Source organism: Aethalodelphis obliquidens, unplaced genomic scaffold (genome assembly GCF_003676395.1).
Source record: "Aethalodelphis obliquidens isolate GAN/ISIS:26980383/991018 unplaced genomic scaffold, ASM367639v1 scaffold52, whole genome shotgun sequence".
Lineage (NCBI taxonomy): Eukaryota > Metazoa > Chordata > Mammalia > Artiodactyla > Delphinidae > Aethalodelphis > Aethalodelphis obliquidens.
The window spans coordinates 398244-410981 of NW_020837996.1; the positions used below are offsets into that span (position 1 = coordinate 398244).

The following is a 12738-nucleotide window of genomic DNA, read 5'->3' on the forward strand; positions in this document are numbered from 1 at the left end:
GCTATCAGTTTTTACTTACCTATCCACCCCTTCTGCTAACATCACTTTCCTTTCCTGCGGGAGACTTCCCCATGCGCAGTGTACCAGGATGGGTCAGTGAGAGCCCGAGTTAGAACTTGAGTGGAAACCACGGGGAAGAAGGACATTCCCCTCCCTGGCTGGGAACTGTGGGGATGTAGGCTGTGCCAACTTGTCCCCTCAAAGGGCAGTTCTGCCTTGGAAGGAAGCCAGAGTGAGGGAAAGCAGGGCTGAGAGAAGAGAGGCCAAGAAAGCATCAGATGACATCCTGTAAGCCCCTGCCTCAAAGCTAGGCCCACTTCAGTATTAATGTGCCAGTGGATTCCTGTTTTCTGCTAAAGTTCACTCGAGTTGGTTTTCTATTGCCGAGGGAGTGACAGAAGGCCCCAGTAGCTACCAAATCTGATAACCTGTGTTTGCTGTTAAGTATTGCATGGCTGCTATGCAGTCAGTGCTTGGGCACTGTTTTGGATCTTCTTTGGCTTCTTATAATTTGTGCTAGATATTTGTTCTTTTTCCCTTTATTATTTCACTCCTTACTGCTTGACCCATGGTAACAGCTGGTAGAGTTAAATGTGTATGCAGGAAAAAGCTTTCATGTAAGTGACAACTCTTTCCCAATTGGCTGCCTGGAGGGCTGGGTTAAGAAATCAGTGGGAAACAATGCAGGGCTTGATTAGCAATGTCTGCCATGGGAGCTGCAATCTAGCGTGGGTGTGCATATTATATTCTTGCCAGTGTGAATTATTCTTTTATTGGTGTTAATTGTTCCAAATCAATAAAAGGGAATTTTAGTGGCTGTGTGCTCCATGATTTCCCAAGTTGGGGCCACTTCTCAACCCAATTCAGAAATTGGAGGATGGGAAGATTTGTGGCCAGAGGTGAGTGAGGGAATTTGCAAAGGACTTGGGGCGGTGGCCAGAAGCCACATTTAGTGCCTGCCACCTGCTGGGTGATGCTGAGCAATCACTTTCCCTCCCTCAGCACCAGTGACTGAATCTGCAGTGAGAGGGATTTGAACCAGGAAGACTGGAGGAGGCCCTGTGACTTGTGTGCAAGAGGCATTGCCTGTGCTGTCCTGCCTCTGGTCTTAATGCTCTGGTGACATTGACCTATGTGTCATTCTCCGAACAAATTGTTTTGTCTCTGTCCCTTTGAGGACGTTTGTCTCCCTGTGAGATGCCACCCTCACGCACTCCTCATAATTCCTCAGCACCCTGCTCAAATATCCCCTCTTCCTCCTCGGACAGAAAGGCTCAGAGCCTCTACTTGGCTTGTTGTTTGTGCTGTGAGCTGCAGGCAGGTACAGGTCGGATTCAGCTTGTGCCCCAGAGCTTGGCCTGTGACCTGGCACAGAGCAAGTGTTCAGACAAGCTTTGTTGAACTCATTAGTAAATGACCGCTTTTCAGAGGCATGAGGCTGCCGAGAAATTGAGAGAAAGGCAAAAATTCCAAGAAGTCTTTTTTGTATTTTTTCTCTGTATTTTTTTCCCCGCCCTCCCCTCCCTTCTTTCATCTCCCTTAAAATTTCCAAGAAGAAAGGGCTTGTGAGATCCCTGTCACCACCTTTGGAGGGGAAACCCCTGACTCATGGGACTGGCCTGGGCTGGCAGGGCTAGACAGGGTGGGAAGGCTCTGAGATTCCTGGTCTGCTCTGACCTCCAAAGGCTGTGCAGCCAGGACTCTCCAAAGACTCAATTAGAGCCACTGTTTACATGCTAAAGCCTGTTTCTCTCTGAACTGCCTGCAAATTGGACTGAATGTGCTAAATACATAATGAATCTGCTAAACTGTTTAATGCACTTCCAGTACTTATTGATTTCCTCGTTGATGACATATAATTTGCCGAACTGATTTGGCTGTGTGACTTGAAAGACATTTGGGAGAGATCTCTGCAATTTGTCGCTCAGCTCGCCCTGGACTTTAAAATGAATACAGAATGATACATTAAAAGAAATCTCGGGGCTGCGATCCCAATTGCCTTCAGCTGATGGTGCCACATTCAGTGCAGCAATTTTTTAAACTGAGTTCTGATGATATGCCAGGCCCTGTGTGAGCTGCTGGGGTTTCACTGATGAATAGGAGTGCGTTTCTGACCTTGGTGTGCTTACAGTCTATGGGGTGGGGGGTTGGGGGGGGTAGATGGATAGGCCCACAGGTGCTTACCATTCAGAGAGTGGGAGCACAGAGGAGGAGCATATAAACTCATTTGTGAAGGTCAAGGAAATCTTCGGAGAGAATTTGACCTCTGACCTATCTCTTGAAAGATGTGCAGGAGTTTCCAGGCAGGCCAGGTGGAGAAGACGGCCGCTGCTCTTGCCTTCCCAGCTTCCTTCCTCCCTTCACTGAAGACAGCATGCAGGTTTTCTCTGAGAAATCGCCTCCTGCATTCCATATCCCATGAGGTACTAGAGAAACCAGGTGTACCCCACCTCCATCCCACAGCCAAGATATGGGTCCTTCAGACCTTATTCCTGGGACTCTCCATTTGCCAAGGTGTCTTAAAGGGACAGAAGGCAGCTGGAACCAAGACATCCCAAGATGGTCCTTGAATTTCTGCTGTTGAGATTCAGCCCTGTCTGGATTATTTCCTTCTTGAATCTCAGTCTCTGAGATGCTCAGTAGCCAGGGTTGATTTCTGTGGCTCATAATCAAAAGGCCCTGAGTGACACACTAGGTGTCAAGGGACTTCCCCTCCTTCACTCACTCTGGGGAAGAATTGCTCCTTCCCTTCTGGTGAGACCATGAGCCCACAGCTATGCCTCTATCAGGGCCACGCGCCCATGACTCACATTTATATCTCCATCCTTGTGTTCTCCACTGAGCTGGGAATTTGTATATCCAACTGCTCTACTAACACGGTCACTCGGATACCTAATACACATCCAGAACATCAATCCCTCAATCCCCACTCCCCTTGCCCCCCAAACAATCACCTCCTCCCCATCTAAGTAAATGACATCACTATCCACCTCTGAGCTCAAGCTAGTTGTTATCTGTCTACTTGGTTCTCTACCTGCCCAATCCCATCCACCTGCCAGTCCTGTTGGTTCTACTCTCCTTCCCCTACAAGTTCCATTTTGAACGCATCGTTTTCTTTCTTTCTTTCTTTTAAATTAATTAATTTATTTATTTTTGGCTGCGTTGGGTCTTCGTTGCTGCATGCAGGCTTTCTCTAGTTGCGGTGCACGGGCTTCTCATTGTGGTGGCTTCTCTTGATGCGGAGCATGGGCTCGAGGTGCGCGGGCCCTCGAGGTGCATAGTTGTGGCGCACGGTCTTAGTTGCTCCGTGGCATGTGGGACCTGCCCGGACCAGGGCTCGAACCTGTGTCCCCTGCAATAGCAGGCAGATTCTTAACCACTGTGCCACCAGGGAAACCCCCTTTTCTTTCTATGTTGACTCCACACCCCTAGACAAAGTCACCCTCTCTCCTGGATCCTGTATTAGTTTCTTAAATCCAATCTTAGACTCCTCAATCCTATATGCCCCTCTGCTTAAAACCCTTCCAAGTCACCTTATTGCAGTTGAGATACAATTCACATTTCCCACTGTGGTCTTCTGGCACATCCTGCCCCATATAGCCCTTTCCCACATTCCTGTCCTCACGTCCTACGCCTCTTCCCTTGTATCCAACCCTCAGCTGACCAGCCTACCTGTTCCTGGCTCTCTATCTGGGTGTGCTTCTCCCCCATCTTTACCTGGTGGCGCCTCCTCATCGTTTTGCATCAGGGTCTCCACTCAAAGGTCTTCTCCTTAGTGAAGTCCATGTTGATCACGCCAGGCACCTCTCTCCCCCACTCCAAGCAGATCTATCCAGTTTTGTTGTTCTCATCGCACATATTGCTGTCAGACATTGTCGGGTTCCTTTGTTCTCTTGTGAGGTGTCTGTCTTCCTCACTGGAATGAGGGCTCCAGCAGAGCAAGCGCTTGTCTCTTTGGCTACTGCTGCATTGCTGCAACTCTGCACATAGAGTGTGCTTAAATATCTGTGTTGTGCAAACACATGAGTGAGTGAATGGACAAAAGAATTGAATAACACATATCTGAGTGTTTTGCACGTGCCTTCTCTCCTGCTACTCTGAGCTCCTTGAGGACAAGTACTGGGTCTGTTTTTAATCTCAGTATCCCCAGCACCCTCTAGATAGCTGGCACACAGTAGGTATTCAATGAATGTGTGTTAAAAGGATGCAGAAGTAAATGGCATTTGTAGCAGAGGGAACAGGATAGGGAAAAATGCAGAAGCTTAATTTATATTAAGCAGATTTACATACTCTGTTCTTGGAGAAGCAGTGAGCACAGCTATTTATGGTACAGGAGTGTGCATGTACACACGTGCAGTATTTCGGGGAATAGGTGAGGCAATGGAATTCCATCTGATAAAAGCTTTAACGTGAACCCTCCCCTCCCATCTAAAGCAGTCCAATAGAAATGATTTCCAAGGATCAGAGTTCCCAGGGAAAAAAGATAGGAGTCAGGAATTCCCCTGTGAAGGGAAGTGGGGGGAGGGATGTTGAGACTTTGAGAACCATCCAGACTTCGTAAGATTGCGGGGTGAAAGGGGTTTGATATTCTTCTAGACCAGAAGTTCTCAAACGTTAGCAAACATTAGAATGGAGATTTTTTTTTTTTGGTAATAGCTAAATTTCTTTCTTTCTTTTCTTTTCTCTCTTTCTTTCTTTCATTGAAGTATAGTTGATTTACAATGTTGTGTTACTTTCAGGTGATTCAGCTATACATATATACACACATATATATAAGATTCTTTTCCATTATAGGTTATTGCAAGATATTAAATATAGTTCCCTGTGCCATACAGTATGTCCTTGTTGCTTGTCTATTTTATATATGGTAGTGTGCATCTGTTAATCCCAAACTTCTAATTTATCCCTCCCTGACTTTGGCAAGCATAAGTTTGTTTTCTATGTCTGTGAGTCTATTTCTGTTTTGTAAATAAGTTCATTTGTATCATTTTTTTTAGATTACACATATGATTGATATCATATGATATTTGTCTTTCTCTGTTAGACTAACTTCACTCAGTATTATAATCTCTAGGTCCAACCATGTTGCTGCAAATGGCATTATTTCATCTTTTTATATATATACAATAGAATATTACTCAGCCATGTAGATAGGTAGATAGACAGACAGTTAGATACCATATCTTCCTTATCCCTAGAATAGAGATCTTGAGAAAGGGGAAGATTCCTGGGGCCCATCCCCAGAGATTCTGGTTCTGTAGGTCTGGGCTAAAGTTTTGATCTGTGAATCTATATTTTGATAATCACCCCCTGGTGACTTTGACATAGGTAAGTCATCAACCCCCAGACTGGAGAAATCCTGAACTGAAGCAAACCCTATCTGTTGTCTTGAATCCTCTCTGTAACATCCCCTCTGAATGCCCTTCTTTCTGCCTGTGATACCCTGTGATGGAAACTCACTGTCTTTGGACATCTAAGACTGTTAGGAAGTTTTATTCTGTGTGCATGTCTGCGTGTAAAGAATGCCATTTGAAGCAGAAGGTACAACATATACAAAGGCTTTTAAGAAGAAGGAAAATTGGGCTTCCCTGGTGGCGCAGTGGTTGAGAGTCCGCCTGCCGATGCAGGGGACACGGGTTCGTGCCCCGGTCCGGGAGGATCCCACATGCTGCAGAGCGGCTGGGCCCGTGAGCCATGGCCGCTGAGCCTGCGCGTCGGAGCCTGTGCTCCGCAACGGGAGAGGTCACAACAGTGAGGGGCCTGCGTACAACAAAAAAAAAAAAAGAAGAAGGAAAATTGCTGGTTTGTTGCTGAAGGGTGAGTGGTGTAAAGCAGACGGAACATTGGATGACAGGGAGAAGTGCAGAGCCTGGAAGCTGGAATTGCAGATTGGGACCTGCTAAAGAGTTTTTAGCAGAGAACATCTTACCTAAACCAGCACAGATGGGGTATGGTGGGCATGACTTGATCTGGTACCCAGTTTCTTTCTCTCCCCTTCTCTTGGCTATGCTTTATTACCAGGCCTCATATCATAAGAAGGCTACAGCAGTTCCAGCTCTTCCACCTTCTCTCCAATTCCTCTCTAGGCAGGAAGAGCCACAGCATATTTCTTAAGTTCACAGAAATGGGCTAAGGGCATCTCATTGGCTCTAAGTTGATCAGGTGTCCATCTCTGACCTAATCACCATGATTAAGGGAATATGACATTCTGATTGGCCTGGCTTAAGTCACATGTCTATGGAAGGGGTGGAGTCAACTCTACTGGAAACAAAGTGATTGCCTGTGGAGGATGGGTGGTCCCCCAGAAGGAGATGTGATGAGTCAATTTAGAATGATTTATTCAATGAGTACAGAGAACTGCTCTACTCTTAGCAGTGTGTTGGGTGGAGAAGTGTGTTTCCCCTCTGTTGCTCAGGGAACCAGGTCCAGGGAACAGGAGGGTGTGAGGTGGAGACAGTGGAGTGGCAAAGGAGGAAAGTTTTGGAGGAGACAGACCGGAGTGCATGACACTTAGCAGGTCAAGTCCTGGCTCAGCCATTTACTTCCTGGGTGGCCTTGGACATATTATGCGTTTCTCTGAGCCTCATTCTTCATTGCTAAAGTATTACATGAAATGTTTCCCTTAGAGAGCTGCTGTAGGGAGCTGATGAACTTATGTATAGTCCCTGGCACAAAATAACTGCTCAAATAACAATCAGCAATTACAGTATTTTCTTGGTTCTATGGAAGCAGTGATTATAGATGAATCATTGATTTAATAGGCTTTTGGAGAGAAAAAAGCTGTCATATCAATGGTATGAAATTTCAGAAATGTTGAAATTTGAAAAAAGAAGTGTCTTTGAATTGAAGAAATGGACAGCAATGATGGTGATGGTGATAATGATGGCAATGATGATGATGACAGTGATGATGATTTTTGGGGGGCAGGTGATCAATAGGTAAGAGCACAGATCTGGAGCACAGAAACCCTGGTTTGGGCACGCACTAGCTGCCTGATGTTGAGATATGTAAACCATAAAAAAGGACTCAGCAAGCGGTAGCTTCCTCTCCTTGCCCACTCGGTGCCTCAGTTTCCCTTTTCACTCTCCTGTCCCATGACACCAAACTTCATGATTTTTATCTTCCTTATACATAGTTGTATTCACCTACTTTTCTACAATTTTTTAAAAAATAATCAAATTGTTTTGATAATTTAGGAAAATTTCTTCTAGAAAATTATAAAGAAAAAATCATCCTATTTCATTCCTGCCCCCTGAAGATGGCTCTTTACTATTTTATTGGATTCCCTTCTATGGTATTATTCTGAGTATAAGGTTTTGTTGTTGTCGAACTCATAATCATCCTGTAATTTCAATTTTGTATCCTATTCCCCTCCCGGTTATTACCATCTCTCCCTAAATAGAATTTTAATGACCATAATATTTTTCATCATGTGTCTGGAATTGGTTGACTTAATCATTTCTATATTTGAATGCTAAGTAGTTTCCAAGTTTTCACTGGTGTTGATGACATAGGGATGAACAATTTTCTGCAAATATTTATTTTATATTTCTGACATCATGAGGAAACAATCCTGGGTGTAGAAATATTGGGTAAAAGTTGGGACATGTTTTCAGTTCTTGGGTGCCAACATGTTTTTCAAGATAATTTCAACACTATATGATCTGGTAGCTATCTGAAAGGCCTGTTTCAAATGCTTGGTGTGTACACAAATGTGAATGCATGCAGAAAAACACACGTGTGCACACATGTTTAGCATTTGCCATGAGTCACCCGAGGACTAGGAACAGTGGGTCTATGCAGCCAGAGAAACAGCCCTTCAAAACCCTGCCACCCCCCCACTCAGTGTTAAAAGAACCCAAAGAGGCTGACATAGGAGCAGGTTGGCAGCGGCCATTTCTCTTTCCAATTCTGGCTCAGACACTAGGTTTTTGCCATAACTCTGGGGCTTCTCCCTTAAATAAGGCTGAAACCTTCTTTCCCCCCTCCCTACACAGGGCAAAGTCCCCAGGGTAATTCCTTAGGGCTTAAGTGATTACGTTCCCCCCTATGCTTTCTTGTCCCGGAAATTCTCTGCTGGGCTCTAGGCAGCTACCCTCACCAGGGAAATTTGCTCTCACAGAGTGCAGGAAAGTACACTGGGATGTGAGAATCAACATTAGAAGTTCTCATATTTTTAAAACTTTTTTGTGTTGAAAAATAATACATGTTCAGAAAGGTACATGCAATACAAATGTACAGTTTAATGAATTGTTCTAAAACGAACATCCATGTAACCACCACCCAGGCCAAGAAACGAAAACTGGTCAGTGCCGCAGAAGCCCACCCCTTTCCCATCCAAGTACTAACCAGGCCCAAACTTGCTTAAGCTTCTGAGATCAGACAAGATCGGGTGCTTTCAGGGTGATATGGCCGTAGACCCTACCCTTTTCAATTACACACCCTTCCATCCCTGCCAAACGTAACCATTGTCCTGCCTTTTATGGTAAGAGCTACATAAATGTTCTTCATACTTCTGTTATTTAGTTATGCATTCTTAAACACTCCAGCTTAATGCCTGCTTTTGAGTTTTCTATAAATAGAATGAAAAATATGTGTCCTCTTATATCTGACTTTTTTTGCTCAAAAATACCTTTTTAAGGTTCATCCATGTTGTTCTGTAACTTTTTTGTTGGAAAGTATTATTCCATTGTATGAATATACCACAATTTATATGATCATTCAACCAGGGGTCTGCAAGCTACTGCCCATGGGGCCAAATCCAACTGAATGCCTGTAGTTTATAAATAAAGTTTTATTAGAACACAGCCCAGCCCATTCATTTACATATTGTCTATGACTGTGTTCACTCTCCGAAGGAGAGTTGATTAGTTGTGGCAGGGAATGTATGGCCCACAGAGCCTAAATATTTACTATTTAGCCTTTTGCAGAAGAAGTTTGCTAACCCCTCCCTTCTGCAGTTGAGGTACAGTTGTTTGCCAGTTTGGGGTTATCACAATTATTTTATGCACATTTTTCCTGGTATGTAGGTGCCCAAGATTTTCTGGGGTATATACTTAAGAGCAGAATTGTTGGTTCACGTGATATATGTATGTTCAAATTTTCTAGATAATGCCAAACTGTTCCAAATTAGTTGTATTAATTTATAACCCTCACTCGTGTATAAGAGCTCTGGTTGTTTCACATCTTCTGAACACTTGTATGGTCAGACTTTTTTTTTTTTTTAACGCAACATGAGAAGTTATTAATTATTATTACTGCTGCTCTTAAGGACCTTGCAGTCTAATGGGGAAAGGCCATTGAACAATTATTGCTAGGTTTGCAGAAAATACATGTTATTTTTCCTTAAGTGTTACCTTTCCTGCCACCCTGACTCTTGTCTAACTTTGGTATTCATTTGGGAAATTACAAATACAGCTTATGTTGATCAGATCTAGTGTCTCTGGAGTTTAGATGATGGAGGGAAAGTGCTCTCAGGCAACTATGGGTAAGTTCCTCTTGAGAACGTAAGAAAAGATCACATCCTTCTTGTAGACAAAGGTGCCATTAGCTAGTTGCTCATTCTGGTTCCAGATTCCTTCCTATGTTGCCTCTGTTGCATTTATTCAGCAAGAACACCTCTGGGTTTGGCCTCTGTTTTGCTTGGAAACAGTAGAGGAAGACTCAGTTTTTAGCTTGTTTTTGTCACTACCTGTGACTAGAGGTGTTTCAAAATAAATTGACGGGTCAGATATGCCTTTACAATCTTACTCATGGTTGATAACCTCACTGTTTTACTCCAACTTTATCATGCTAAGGTGGTCAGACTTTTTAAATTTTGCCAATCTAACAGGTGTGAATTAGTATTTTGTAACTTAGTATTTACATCTCCCCGATAACTAATGAAGTCAGGCATTTTTTCGTTTGTGTTTTGGCCCTTTTATTTTCCTCTTCTGTGAATTTCTTGGTCATTTTGCCCATTTTTCATACAGTTGTCTGCTTTTTTTCTTCTTGATTTATAGGAATTCTTTATACTATTCTGTATATCAATCTTTTGTTGGTTATGTATTGCTAATACTTTTTCCCTGCCTTTGACTAATCAATTTCACTTTCTTTTTGGCCATTTTCACTCAGAAGTTTTACATTTTAGTCAAACCAACTCCTTTCCCTTGTGCTTTTTTTGTATATTATCCAAAAAAGGTTTTTCCTATTCCACTATTGATGACAATTTTCCTATAATAGTTCTAAACTTTTGTCTGTGGGAGTTAGTATATACAGCATCTTAGTCCTTTAGACAGTTCTGTGGACTGGAGCTTTATGTCCCCAATTTAAATGAGGAAAGAGGTTCAGAGAGGTCAGTGACCTGTCCGCTGTGGCACACCTGATAAAAGCCAAAATGGCGTCTGATCTAGGCCTGCCTGCCACTCTCCAGGACACAGCCTCCAGAGTCCTCCCAGAACATCAAATCTTTCCTCCTCAACTGACTGGAGACAGAACACTCTGTTCAATTCCATTGCCCTGGAGGAAGAAGTTGAAGCTCCGAAAGGGAAAGTACATTCAGTGCTTTGTCCAGGGCGGTGAAAAGCATTGTATTTTTATGGGGCAGGCGGCACCAGGATGCAGACCACAGAAGCACCCCAGTGGCCTGCTTCCAGTGGGTCTCAGAACAGCTGGCCTGAATGCCAGCCCAGGCCAGCTTCCCGGGTGGCAGGGCTGTTTTTAGGCCCCAGTCAGATGTGGCCTGGTCTTGGGGCTCCCTGGGGCTCAGCTGCAGACAACACGCCCATCGCTTTCCCACGATGGGCCTTCAAAGGTGGATGCCTTCCAAACGGTCCTCTACTTTTCCCAAAAGTGGGAGCCCTGCTTCCCAATCTGCCTGTTCCAGGCAAGAAAGCTCACAGCAAGGTGTTGGGTATGTTTCAAGGACCCACTTCATAGGTCGTAACCACTTCTGCAGGAGGATCCATTTTTGGGTGGCCATTGGGGTCATGGTCCTGAGGAGGCGGAATCTGGGTCTGTCTCTCAGTGGTACCACCGGGACACAGAGGTGAATCAGACGTGTTTCCCACCTTGGACCCCTCTCTCCATGGGTTGTGAGTTGTGATGTAACCCCAAGTCCATAAGCGGCCTGGCCCCTTCATGGGGTTGCCTTTGATGATGGGGACCTAGATGCAAAATTTACTCTGGGGTCCAGTATTCACATATTCCCCTCAAACCACAAAAGACGTCCCTCCTACTTGGGCATTTGACCCCATAAGTAAAGAAGTTACACTTTGGGTTTTCTGTGCATCATCTCACTGAGTTCCCATAACTGGTCCTATAAGGTCCCATTCTACAGATTAAGAAACAGAGGCTTGGGACAGTCAGGCACCTTGACAACAAGGGCACACCCCTGGTAAGCGGCAGATGCACGACAATTTGTTTATTCATTCAACACATACAATTGAGATCTTACTACATGCCAGGTACCGTGCTAGATTCATGCAGAGATCTGTGGGAACAGGAATCTTGACAGAGAGAATAGCCAGCTAAAGGCCTCAAAATAGGAACAAGCCTGGGGCTTGAGGAGCACAGAGAAGGCCAGTGTGTCCAGAGCACGGTGATGAGGGGGAAGAGGAGTGAGGGTGAGGTCAAGGCAGGCAGGGGAAAAAATCACGCAGGGCCCTGTAGGCCACAGGAAGACTAGATTTGATTCCAATGCAATGAGAGCGCTTTACCTAGGGCAGGGACAAGACGTTATTTGCACTTTAAAAGTAGCACTCTGGGTGCCCAGTAGGGCAAGAGAGGGCTAGTCCCAGGGCCACAACTTCAATTCAGGGTGGAGCTGGCATTAGAGTGTGGGCAGAGGAAGTATAGACAGTCCAGGGCAGAGAGAGAACCCTGTATCTCCCAGGGTTCTTTTTTTAAAATTAAGATATAATTTGCATCCCATAAAATTTACCCTTTATGAGTGTACAGTTCAGTGGTTTTTAGTAGATTCACAAGGTTGTGCGACCATCACCACTATCTAATTCCAGAACCTTTCATCATCCCCAAAATGTGTCCCATTCCCATTAGCGGTCACTCCCCATTTCCTCCTTCCCCACCACCTGGAAGTGAGTAATCTCTAGCAATCGGTCTAGTCTGGACATTTCATACAAATGAAATCATATAGTAAATGGTCTTTTGTGTCTGGCTTCTTTCACTTACCATAAAGTTTTTAATTCACCCATATTGTACCATAAATCAGAACTTCATTTCTTCTTATTGCCACATAATGTCCCATTGTATGGATATACCACATTTTGTTTATCCATCAATCAGTTGATGGACTTTTGGATTGTTTCCACTTCTTAGCTACTATGCATAAGTTATTCCTATGAACCTGTATGTTCAAGTGTTTGTGTGGACATATGTTTTCAATTCTCCTGAGTATATTCCTAGGAGTGGAATTTCTGGGTCATGTGGTGACTCTATATTTAACTTTTGGAGAAACTGCCAGATTGTTTGCCAAAGCAGCTGCACCATTTTACGTTTTTATCAACAGTGCTATGAGAATTCCAAGCTTCCACCTCCTCATGAGCCAACACTTACTGTCCATCTTTTTTATTCTAGCCAACCTAGTGGTTGTGAAGTGGTATCTCATTGTGATTTTGACTTACATTCTGTGATAACTAATGATGTTGAGCATCCTTTCATGTGCTTATTGGCCACTTGTATATCTTCTTTGAACGAATGTCTAAAGTTCTTTGCCCATTTTTTAACTGGGTTATTCATATT

General features: G+C 44.1%; 1 long non-coding RNA gene across 1 annotated transcript; it reads right to left on the bottom strand.

The window, feature by feature from the left end:
- Positions 1-1540: 1540 nt before the first annotated feature.
- Positions 1541-6061, bottom strand: LOC113608299 (uncharacterized). The gene is made up of 3 exons (XR_003428296.1): positions 5930-6061; positions 3718-4005; positions 1541-3352 (listed from the first exon to the last, which is right to left on the bottom strand). It is a non-coding gene; the product is annotated as an uncharacterized LOC113608299 (long non-coding RNA).
- Positions 6062-12738: the final 6677 nt, after the last annotated feature.